The sequence below is a fragment of the Python bivittatus genome, unplaced genomic scaffold, assembly GCF_059951505.1.
Source record: "Python bivittatus isolate LINGU-HERP-01145 unplaced genomic scaffold, Pbiv_v1 ctg000480_np1212, whole genome shotgun sequence".
NCBI classification, from domain to species: Eukaryota; Metazoa; Chordata; class Lepidosauria; order Squamata; family Pythonidae; genus Python; species Python bivittatus.
In genome coordinates this window covers 22,811,688-22,824,879 of record NW_028277075.1, presented here as the reverse complement: position 1 = coordinate 22,824,879, position 13,192 = coordinate 22,811,688, and positions in this window count along the sequence as shown.

Here is a 13,192-nt window from a genome sequence, read left to right as displayed (position 1 = left end):
ATACGAGGGTGTTTGTGCTGCATTTTACTTGTTAGATGTCACAGTAATGGGGGAAGAGAAGCAGTCATCTAAGGCTTTAAAAAGCTGTGCCTTCCCATTCCCATCTTTGCGTCAGGGAATTTCTGTAACAAAAGCATGATGCTCCAGGTATGGTGGACGCCAAGGGGCATTTCACATACAATGTTTTGTAATTCTCCTCTCTCAGTGCAGCAGAAAAAGAGGGCTTTTTTTTGGCAAGCCTCCTGTGTTGGTGAACTGGGTGCCAGTTGACCCTACCATCCTAGAAGACAAAACCTATGTCATGTACTACTTTCCTTGTGTTCTGCAGTAGCAGTTCTTCAACTGCTCTTTCAGCTGGGGATGCACCGTAGTAAAGTCAGCATTCTGTAGTGGATGACATCCCAATGGAAGGGGGGTTTGAGGGGTGGATGCCTTGTCTGGTAACCCCTGAGTCCAGCTGGGAGTCAATTGCTATCCTGGCGGAGCTTATCTGGAAACACTATTTGTGTGTCCGGTATAGATAATGGAAGAAAAATCTAATACCGTCTCCTCTTTTCTAGAGTGTGTCTTGGATGCCAAGTAAGTGCCTTGAGTTCCTTGCATATGTTCCTCTCACCCCTATTCCTCCCACTCTTGAATTGAATTATGTTTCCTGTGGGTATTGTTGTGGTTGGGGAAGTCTTTCTTCTATGTTGTTGCTTTTTTTCCCTCCTGAAAAGTTTTGTTTTCCTTGCAAGGCACATACACTTCTTCTGAGATACCATGTTGGGGATTGGCCTGAGAGCTGGGATGGTGGGGGTGGAAGGCTTTTCAACACTTCTCTGGAAGCTTGTCTTCTGTCTTCTGTGGTTGTGTTTGGGGAGAGGCAGGGGTGATGCTGGTCTGTGATTAGTCAAACAGATGTCTGGAGAGAGAGTTGAGGAGAACAGGATTGTGGGAAGGAAAGGCAATAGCAACAACAGGCAGCCATAATGACTAGGAGCTCTTAATTATTTGGATTAGTCCTTGCAACACTGCCAAGTTTTCTTCTTCAACCCATTTTTTCTCCCATTCCTTTCCACACCCACTGCTGCCTGCCTGACCAACGGTGAAGGGGCTGGTGATGTTACGAAGCCTTACCGGTATTCGTCTGGCACAAGGCTTCATGAGATAATAGGAATGCAGATTCTGTATTCTCCAAGGGGCCTTTCTGGGATAATCTACAGTCAGATCCAGCAGCAAACAGATTTGACCACACTGTCTAGATAAATGTGTGAACAGTCAGTGTAGTGTAGTGGTTATTGTATTGCATTAGGACCAGGGAGACCCAAACTCAAATCTGCCATCAGTCATATAAGCTTTTTGGAGGGCTTTGGGCCAGTCACACTATCTCTCAGCCCAACTCAACCAACAGGATTTCTTGGGGGGAAAATAGAGGCATGGGACCCTGAGCTCCAGGAGGAAAGGCAGGATATAAATCTAACAAATATGAATAATTAAATAAGTCATGGAGGGCAGAAAAAGGCAATGGCAAACCACTTCTGCATTCATGCTAAGGAAACAACAAAGACCATCTGGTCACCAGCAATAAAAAGAATAACACAAAACTACCAACTTAAAGTCAAAAATACAACCAAGCAAAAAAACAAAATGCCAACTAAAATGTTACTAATTGCCATTTTATAGCAGGGAAAGTTTTGGAAAGATTACTGTGCACACATGAAGTTTGTATAATGTTTCTTTGTCTGCTTGCTATTATTAAAGACAGTACAAAAGGTTTTCAAATCTGTGAGCCAAGCACTTGCAACAATCAACCTTAAATACAAGCAAACTATCACTTTCAGCAATGTTCCTAATTTTATTTCCACTGTAATTGAATGATTTAGAACCTGTAGCTAGTCTTTTTTTTTAAAGTTTAAGAATCTAAAACTTAATGTATTGTCGAAGGCTTTCACGGCCGGAATAGGATGGCTGGTGTGGGTCTTCCGGGCTGTGTGGCTGTGTTCTGGAAGTTTTGTTTCCTAACGTTTCGCCAGCATCTGTGACCGGCCCACACAGACCAGTACCTACACAAAAACTCCAACCACCACCCATGTCAGAAAAGAGACATTATCAAAACCCTGATGGATCGGGCCAATCGGATCTGCAAAACCCAATTCCTAAACTCTGAACTTAACCACCTTAATTGGGTCCTACAAGCGAATGGCTACTCCAAGAATGAAATAAAAAGAGCCATCAAACCAAGATAACAACATGCGACTGAAGAAGAAAAACAGCCACCCACCAACAAAGTATTTCTGCCCTACAGCAAAGGGGTCACAGACCGCATGGGAAAACTGATGGAAAAACACAATTTCCAAACAATCTTCAGACCCACCAGAAAAGTACAAGAAGTGCTAAAATCAGCAAAAGACAAAAGGGATCCCCTCACCGCCGCAGGAGTATACCGCATGCCATGCAGTTGCGGGCAAGTATACATCGGGACCACAAAACGCAGCATCCATACCAGGATAAAAGAACACAAAAGACACTGCAGACTACAGCAACCAGAAAAATCTGTGGTAGCTGAACATGCTGTCAAGCACACTGGACACAAAATCCTATTTGAAAACACAGAGATACTGGACAACACCAACAGCCAGTATACCAGGCTATACCGGGAAGCCATTGAGATTCACAAACACCAGCACAGTTTCAATAAAAAAGAGGAGAGTCTAAAAATCAACAAACTTGGCTACCAATCCTGAAAAATACAGCCTGCAAAAGGTCAACAAATTCAGCTCAACCACCAGGACGTGTGAGCAGCTCACACAATGAACATACTAATCACCCTCAGCAGCCACTCGTTAACAACTCAATAGAAGAAAAAACCCTGCCTAATCCCCAGGAAGATACACAGAGATTCTGACACCAAAACAAGCAGCCACTCGTTAACCCAACCCCCCCCCACACCCCGCCTAACCCCCCCATCACCCCCCCAATCCCCTCCCCCTCAGATCTCTATAAATACCCACAAAAGGGTCACCTCATCCTGGGCACAGAGAGAATTGCTTCTGTCTGTGCTCCTGCTCTCTGAAGATGCCGGTCACAGATGCTGGCGAAACATTAGGAAACAAAACTTCCAGAACACGGCCACACAGCCCGGAAGACCCACACCAGCCAATCTAAAACTTACATTCCTAAGGGATTGGAGATATTATAGCACAAATTAAAATCCAATCTTTCTTTATAATAATGTTAAGCTTACTAGAGCAGAGCATTTCTGTATCACTTTCTGCATTAATGTACTTGGTCAATAATTATTTTAAGGTCAAATGGGCTGACACTGTTAAATTCAGAGGAATTATCCAGGTGCACATGTTCCTGAAGTCAATGAATTTCATACAAATCAGTTTTATAAGTAACAACAATTATGTATTCAACAGTGAACAGAAATGAATTCAGATATTAAAGCATTCTAGGAAGCTCAAAATAAAAACATTGCAAAATCTTGTGAGTTTTTTTTCCTGATGTACATTAAAGTAATCTGAAACACTTTGAAAAGCATCGGTGTTACTTGGTATTTCTCCGGAACTGCCTGGCCTATCGAACCCTTATAGCCTGGTGGGATCCTGGGAATTGTAGTCACAACCCATCTGGAAGACACTGGTTGAGAAAGGAAACTTTTGGGAAGTTTTTGGAGTGGAAACTTTTGTCCTGGAACCTCTACATACGCGTAAACCTGTTTTCCATTAGGCCTTAGTGGAATGTCATCTGCTGTCTATAACAAATCAGTAAAACAGCGGGTGAACATCCCTCTTCTTGCATCTCATGGAAATTATTTAAGGAAAGGTGACACAAACTTCCTGAAGCAATTAGCTATTCAAAATGAGCAGCCATGAAGTATACAATAAGCACTGCCATAGTGCTGGCAAAAGAACAAACATATCCCCATTATTCTTATTTCATCTTCAGTGCTGATTCCATTCATATATAATTGTTGACCTAGTTAGAAACAGAATTCCTTACCTCCAAGACTACTAGGTCACTTTCTAAATCCATTCACTGACTGTACCCACCCATCAGTACACTGAACATCACTGAAAGAATCCATTTCTGTCACCTCTCCTCCAAGTCTGCTGCAAGAGATAAGGGGACTATCTGTCTTTTATATAGTAGTCGTTTTTAGCTAATTTAATATGGATATTTATATTTTTACTGTTTTTACTGTTTGATTTTAATTGTGAGCCGCTCAGAGTCACCCTCTGGGGGACATGGGCGGCATATAAATTTAATAAACGAAGAAACAAACAAATAAATAAATCTGGATCAGACTTATCAAGATAAAGGAAGTGCAGGCAAATACTGAAAGGGAACGTCTCCTTGTGCAGCAATGTTGGATGGGACATACATGCTCCAATTATTCTAGTTTAATAAAGGAACAGCTACATAACCTTACCAACAGTATTAGTTGGTTTTAGTTGTATCCCTTTCCCTATTTTTGTCTTGTCAACATTTCTCATTAGAGGTGACAGTGCAGTCATTCTTGGATTTTGAGTCCCCTACCTCTTTCTGTACCGAAGCAGTTTTTGTCTTGCATTTTTACTTAACATCACCCTGACGCTGAGATTCAATCATTCATTTTATTTCAGAAAAAGGAGTCAAGCCAGAGGCTGGAAAGTCATAAAGACCAATAAGATTGCCTTGGCTATGAGCAGATAGGGATTCAGTCAGAATCCAAGGATTGAGGTTAAGTCAAATTTCATTTAAATTGCTGATATATGCAAATGTCCACCTGATTGCCAAGTCACCACCATTGGCCAACCCAGAGTCTTGGTGGGAAAAATTCTAAGAAAATTAGAATGTCATATAAGCATCCTTTGTGATACCACTTTTTTAAAAACATATTAGTAGCTCATTTTCTTCCATAGCATGAATTTGGTGCATGAATTTGCATTTTCACTTAGATTCCTTTTCTTCTCAGAATAAAACTATTGACCACTTCAAACTTCATGTTCTGAAGCCTGTAAACCAGAGACAACTGCAGGGTGATGTCAAGTTGGTGGCCACAATCACACAACCAAGGCCACCATCTTGACTTATTTAACCCTCCTGCAGCTGCTGGACCCTCCTGCTTCTACTGGACACTGTCTTTATTTAGGTATCAGTGCTTTTCTTCCTGGAAGAAAGCACATTTGAAGGGATTAGTAAAACTTTAAGATTAATCTGGCATTGGTTTCCAAGTCTACTTTTATTCTTTCCTAATACTAGCTGTGCTCCATTAGTCCCTCATCCACATTTCCAAGTCCAAAGTCATTCATTCCTTTTCTAAAATCATCTCATTGGCTTCTTTGTCCAGAAACAATGTGTTACCTTATCCATACAGCTCCCATTTAGTCTAAAGCCTGGTTCTATACATAATGCAGTATATTCTGTCAGTTACTACCCCCCATTTTTTTTTCTTTGCTTCATTCTTTTATGAAAAGGCTACTGTGAGGAATATTCTTTCTATGTGGCAGATAACATTACTTGGATCTGCTCAGAGGTGGACTCCAACTGATCAGTTCCAGTTGAGGTGCCTGGAACAAGCCCTTGTGTGATTATTTGGAGCAAGTTTGAGTCTGTGACTCCTGAGGAAGTGGACAGGGTTCTCCAGTCTCTTAGCTCAGCCACCTGCTTGTTAGATCCAGATGGTTAAAGCTGCCAAGGAGATGACCTGTGGTGTCAGCTTCTTTGAGTGAGGGAGGTGGTTCCATTAGCCTTGAAGGAGGGGCTGTGGTGCACCTTCTTCTCAAGAAGCCCTCGCTGATCCTAGACAACTACTGTGCAGTCTCCAACCTTCCCTTTTTAGGGAAAGTAGTAGACTGGATGGTCAGGCTTCAACTCCAGAGGACCCTGGAGTAAACTAATTATTTGGACCCATTTCAGTCAGGTTTCAGGCCAGAGTTTAGTATGAAGGCAGCATTGGTCATGTTTGTTGACGACCTGTGGTGGAGCTGGGATGGGAGTGGTGCATCCATCTTTGTGCCTTTTGATCTCTCAGTGGCTTTTGATATCATCAACCATGGAATTCTTTTGGATTGAATTAAGGCGTTGGGGGTAGGAGGCACTGTTTTCCTCTTTTCTCTGTGGCTGGTTTTAATTGGTGTTAAATGGGTGGGGAATGATCATGGCTATGGCCCTTCATTTGTGGGGTACCACAGAGCTCAAAGCTCTCTCCCCTTCTATTTAACATCTATATGAAACCACTGAGTGAGGTCATCTACCAGTTTGGGGTCAGGTATCATCAGTATATGGATGATACTCAGTTGTAGATCTCAACCTCTAGCTGGCCAAGTGATGTAGTCGAAACCTTGACCCAGTGCCTGAAGGTAGGGTGGGATTTGGTGGGGAAGAACAGAATCAGGCTCAATCCTGACAAGACCGAGTGGCTATGTCTATTTGGGCTCCCCAGATCTGGAGGTATTCCATTATTGACTCTCAATGGAGTTGCACTTCCCCACTTGAGGCTTGGGCAAAATCTGAGGGCCCTCTTGAACTCTCAACTCCTGCTTAAAGAGCAGATGGAAGCTGTGGCCAAGAGGGCTTTTGCACAGGTACACCTAGTGCACCACTTGCACCTTTTCCTGGATCAGAAGGCCCTTCAGAGAGTCACCTCACATTTGGATTACTGCAATTTCCTCTATTTGAGGCTGCCCTTGAAGATGATCTGGAAGCTACAGCTGGTTCATGTTGCAGTGGCATGACAGGGATGAGGGTGCTATGTTATATGTTTGCTTCTGGGTGCAATTTAAGGCAGTGCAATTTACTGGTTATCACCTTTAAAGCCCTTCAAGGCATAGGGCTCGGCTGAAGGACCACTTGTCTTCAGTCATCTCTGCCCGTCCAGTATAGTCCAGCAGGGCGGGCATGCTGTGGGCCCCATCAATAAAAGAATGTCATCTTGTGGGAACCAGGAAGTGTGCCTACTTTGTTGCAATTCCTACCCTCTGAAATGATTTCCTCCCAGAGATTCATGTGGCTCCCACCCTCAGGTCATTCAGAAAACTATTGAAAACCTGGTGGTTCTCCCAAGCCTTATGGACAGTGACTGTGGAGCCCCTTTTTGTCCTTTTGTTTTACTTCGGTTTGTTTTGATTTGTGTTGGGTTTGTTTTGAATATTTTACTGTTCTGATCAGTTGATGTCTATGCCTATGCCTACGTCTATATATATTGTAATTGTAAGCTAGATTTGTTTGGGAGACAAATTAAACAAACTATCAAGAGATGCCCTGAATCGATTATATCATTTTTTTTTAAAGTTTGGGGCAATCTTTTTATTTAATTCATCTCTTTTGCCTTCTTTCTTCTCTGTTCTCTTGTCTTTCCCTATGTTTGCTGGTTTTACTAGAATATTCACAGTCTAAGGCAATTTTCCTGATATCCACCAGGTGTGTTCCCAGTTAATGGACCTCTCCTTCTTCTGATAAAGAAGAGGGGTTGGAAACAAAACTCCGAAAGACTAAGAATTATTCCTCCCAAAATTGGTCATCCATAAACTTTTTTTTTTTTTTTGCTAATCAACATGCATCAAGGCTCCTTCTTTTGATATAATGTGGTAACTAAGAGCAAAAGTTGTATGCTTAAAAACTGATTCTAATTTTATTTAGCTCTTTTTATATCAGCCACTGTCCCTCAGCCCATTTCTGAAAAGGTACTCAGTGATTACAGTATAAGAATGATCAGGATGACTTCTGGAAAGCACTTCACGCATTTAGCAGTCCTAAAGCATATTTCATAAATCTTGTACCGAATGCCTTTTGAAAGACAGTCAGTGCCTTCTAGATATTATGAACTTCATCTCCAAGAAGACATAACCAGCACAGCCAATGGTCAGGGATTCTAGGAACCGAGGTTCCAAAATATTTGGCTGCGCTAGAATGTCTACCCTTTTCTTGTCTGCTGGATTAAATTAGAAGAAAAAAGTCCCAACAGGGCCAGTGATGATCATCGGCTTCAAAAGGGCAGACACAACCAATTTATCAAAGCGTTGACCCTTTTAATGTGCATACATGTGCAAAACGGTAGGGTTTTGCTTGCTCAGTTGCACCTGCCATTTTGAAACCAGTGTTTGTCACTGAAGACACACTTTTTTTCTCTAGTAACCTTATTAGTTCCTTCGTAAACTGCATGAATTGCTTTGCTCAGGTGCATCAGTTGCAGATAATTAGCAGATAGTGTCTACTATAGTAGCTGGAAGCAGAAGTGTTCAAATTATGGTAGGAAAATGTAAATTCAGGGCTAAAGGAGATTTGCAGTTCCTCCAACCATGCTGCCTCTGTTGCCTACTTTTTAGAAAGGAGCTAAAGCAGCCATTACAAAAAGCACTAAGGATCAGGTTTTCTATGGGGTCCTTGTCAGTCTGGCCCTAAAAGGCACTATTCCTTCCCCTGTGTGTGATCTGGCATTATATGATTACGTTTTTTGTTTGGTTTTGGCTTAGCATGTTGTGGCTTTCCTAGTCAATTGTGGTTTATTTAATCAACCATATCTAAACAATAACTTAACATGATGAATATATCAGGCCTATATATAGCACCAGGAAGATTAGCATCATTTCTTTAGAAAAAAGCTCTTCTTAGAAGACATGTGGGGCTTGCAAAATTAAGCCAAACAACCATGAAACTTCAAAGGACTTGAGCTTATATAAAATTGGCTTTTCTCTCTTTTGGGAATATCTCATAAACGCCTCCTCATTTTGGTTTTTCCTGAATAATCAAACATGCTAAAACATTCTTCCTCAAACTGGTGCCTCTAGGTGTATTGGACAAGTCCCCAAATTTCCATCTGGAGGTACCAGATTGAAGCATTCTGTTCTATGTCATCATTCGACTATTTCAATTTCATTTGCTTCCCGCAAAGGAAGGAATTAATGGAATACCTTAATGCTACAGCATGTATAGTAATTCTAAGGAATGAAAAAACTAGGAATCCTAAGTTAAGCAGAAGGTTAAATTCAGCGAAGGAGAATGCAAAAGACAGAATGTGGTCTGGCATGACAAGCCCCATTTGTGGTCTGTCAGCTGCAGGTGCTACTTTAAATGAGACAATGTGTAATGTGATATGCTTCCTTCTCCTTCTCCTTCTGCTCTTCCTCCTCTGCTTGGCATAGGATTTCTCAAATGCAAGGGTTTGTCAGCAGGGCAGACTGCTGTCAATTATTGCCTTTAAATGGCCATGTTACTTTAAAAGGAGCTCAGGCATTAGAACAACTTAGTCACTTGGTAAAATTCATGGATTTGGTAAAAAGCAGGGCATGCTGATACTCCAAGTATGTGGTGGTTTTTTTTTAAAAAAAAGGTCTCTTTTATCCCCCAGTGTCCTTAGTCCTGTTGGCACTATCAGGTAATACATGTTGTATTTTCACAGTACAGCTATCAGAGACTTGATTTTGCCCAGTGATCAGTAGAAAGCAACCCTACAAGAGGAGTAACTATAAGCTTTCCAAAATAGCCATGTTGGAGTAAGAAGAAATTAAAAGAAACAAAGCATTGTGTAAACATTCAGTAAAGCACTAGGATAAACTTAACTATAATGTTTAGCAAAGGGTCATACGATGAACATGGACCACCAAAATAAAGCTTCAGCGTTACATGCCGGGAAGTCTTCACAGTGCTCCACAGAGCTCTCTCCTCCCATTTCTCCTTGTGCAGAGGTGGTTTATAATGTCTCCCAGCTTCAGCTATCCTGCCATGGTGGCATTAGATGTGATGCCTATAGAGCAAAAGGAATAAGGCAGCAGCAGAAATAAGGATCATCCCTGCTGTTATTAAAAGTTTAGTATAAATGAATATCTAAGAATTAATATCAGTCAATGCATATCAAGTGACTCATGGAGGAATGTTTAATAGCCTTCTCACGTTGCATTGCCAGTGCTTAGTAAATCATTGCAGATTTTCAAAGGCTCAGAAATGATGCAGGATTTTATATGGGACTTTATTTATTTATCATATTTATATGACTGTCCATCCACCAATAACTCAATCACAAGCCATACCACAGGATAACATTTTTACTGTCTTACATGTGATTGCATTTCTGTTTTCATGTTACACAAGTCATCGTTTCTCATAATGTTCCCAAACTGTGGTCCAAAAATGCCCTCCTAACTAGAATTAGAAATTCATTTCAAGGGTTTTGGAGGGGATCCTTAACCATCATTTGCTGATGTGCAAGTCATGGCAAATCACAATGTACGCTAAGTGGAAAACTGGAAGCAGAACGTAGAAGGGTGATGGTAGAAGGAAGTATGACAGCCTGTAACATTTTCCAATTCTTAGGGAGAATTAGCCATTTAGATTTATTCTAATAGCAGCACTTGTTGGGAAAATCCACTTATTGGCCCATTTTAGCATGCAGATTGCTAGTAGAGGCAGTAAAGTCTGCTGCCATGAGTATATATAATTCCGTATGAGAAAACTAGCAGAGCAGCAACTAGATCCTAACCACTTCCAGTAGAAAAATAATTACTGTATATTCTTGGGACTTAGGTGTTAGATTTCTCTGGAATTTAAATGAGGAAATTAACAATGATAATAGCCAACTATAATAAAATATAAATAAAATGGTTTAGATAATGGTTACATATGGTAATTGACAGTAGGAACCACTGAGGTGTGTGGGATAGTAAGTAAAAGCTCAGAGTGGAATCACAGCAATACAAGTGAAGGAAATATTTTAGCCCACTGCTGGTTAGTATCTTAAATATTTTTCTGAGCTCATGTGGTTTTTTTTAAAAAGGGAAGAGCCACCACTGCTCCTTTAAAAAATCAGTCAGAGGAAACAATCCCCTATCTCTGGTTTTATTTATAGAACTTTCCCCCTTTTTCTCTTGCTCAAATATTAAAAAGGTTCCTTTAATGTGGTAATGGAACACATTCCACGGACTACATTTTTGTGGTCTCATTTTCTGCCACATGCTTAGCAACATCTGTCAGAGATGTTTTAGTTTGGATTCCTGCCGTGAGTAGCAGATTGGACTCACTGGCCTGAAAAGCTGCCCACCAGTTTTGGGGATTCTAAGAACATTTTGAAGCACAGAAGAGAAAAATTAGCCAAAGAACAAATGACTCAAGAAAACGAGAGTAGCAAGTAAAGATTAGAAGAAGTTGTTAGATTCCACAATGCTAGCCAATATGGCCTACGACTGTTGCTAAAAGTGTCTGGGCAGAACCATGTTTATTATTCCTATTCTAATACAATATTATTCCCTGAAGAGGTCTAATATCCTCAAGCAACTTCTTATATTCCCTTAGTCAGGGCATAAGTGCTACTCTCTATAGCCTCCTCAGATTTCAATATCCTCCCACAGTAACAACGCTGTGCTGTTGCCAGTCATTGCCTAATTCTAATGGCCTGTGAAATTTGCTGATCTTAGGCTGGTAAAAGTTCTGCTGCAGATCTGAATGAAAATTTCTCTAGGACCATGTATAGCTTTGTGAATCAGCTGGTTATCCATAACTTTACAGAACCAGAATCCAGCCATTAAGATTCAACAGATTTGGTTCTTACAATTAAAGATTGGCTGAACAGTAGTTGTTCTTTCCCAAAATCAGGTATAAGGGAAGAGAAAGTCAAATAATAAACAAGAACTTAACTATGGAAGGAGTTTTCATAATAGACTTCAAAGGCAGGAACAGTAGCTCAGGATGGTCTCTTGTCTATATTTGAATCCTGGTAAGGAACAGCTACTTGTCTCTCCTTGATTTGTTTTGAAAAAATAGGATACAGAAGCTTGGGGGCAATCAGGAGGTGACAAATCAGTTTTTTTTTAATCCGCACTCAATCATGACCAATTCTGCAGCAACTGCCTGGACGAGTCCCTGCAGTTTTCAAGGCAAGGTGTTTCGGAAGTGGTCTGCCAGTGCCTCCTTCCGAGAGCAGAGCCCAGCTGGCGAGCGCAGGAGGTGGGGTTTCCGTTGCTTCGCGCCTTTTTCAGGCGTGTGCGGCTTCCGTGTTACCAGCAACTTGGTCCTGTCTCCCATGCAAGCGCCGCCAGCATTTTTCCTCCCACTGGAAATGTATGTATCTGTTTTCTGAAAAGGCTCTTGTATTTGGATGAGTTTGGATATTCAGAAATCTAGGGGAGAGAGGACAATGGTTAATTCCATCATGTTTCTGCTCTTGCCATTCTTGTTTTGATTCTCCTCCTCCCTGTCCTTTGCTCATGAGATGTGCAGCCTCCCAAGGCAGGGACAGCATGTACTACGTGGAACAGGGAAAAGGTTGGCATTTGGGCTCTGATAATCAGGGCCTCAGTGCTGGACTCTGCGTGATCCAAGACCTCCAGGTTAGAGACACGGACTTGCCAACGAATGCTGAGGATGGAGCAGAGAGCACGCACATGAAATTTCTCCAGTTGTTTGATGCCTCACTGGTACAGAGTCCAGGACTCACATCCATATAGGAGAGAAAGGATAACCACAGCTCTGTAGACTTTCAGCTTTGTGGCGATACAGCCGTTCTGTTGATTGAGCACTCTAGTACGCAGCCGCCCCAGTGCCTGGCTGGGCCTGCTGATCTTGGAGTCAATTTCTTTGTCTAAGACCCCTCGCTTGAGTTGATGCTTCCCAAGTATTTTACATGTCAGCTGGGTGTCATCAACAGTGATTTTCGGTTCTACGGGGTTGGTATTTGGCAGGGGCTGGTAAAGTGCTTAACATGGCAGGCCCCTCCACCAGAGGTGCTACCCCTCTCTGGACACCCATGCACCCCAGCAAGAGACATATAATAACGGTTAATAACAAATATCTATATTTGTATATTTGCTGAGGATGATGGATGTCTCTTTTGGTACTGATTTAAGTTCTTAAATGTTTTTAACAATTGTAAATTACCCAGAATTGCTGGGAGTTGGGCAGCATATACACTTATTAAATTATTATTGTTGGTTGCACAGTCAGCCAGATGTTTAGACTGGATTTGACATTTTTATCCACCTATCGAGTCCTTCCCAAGAACCTGGGATAGGCAGGTATTGTTGTTTGATGGTGTTAAAGGTATCATTGCAGGATATAAGCTGTTCCAAGTAAAGCTGCCTTTTGCAATTGACTGGTGATGATCTTGTCAATGCTGATGGTCTTCAAATGGTATTCCAGATGTTTTGGGATTGCACCCAAAGTTAGATTGATACTATTTTTGCTTTCTTTTGCCACAGTCATTGTATTTCTATTTGCAGGTCTTTGTATTCTGTGA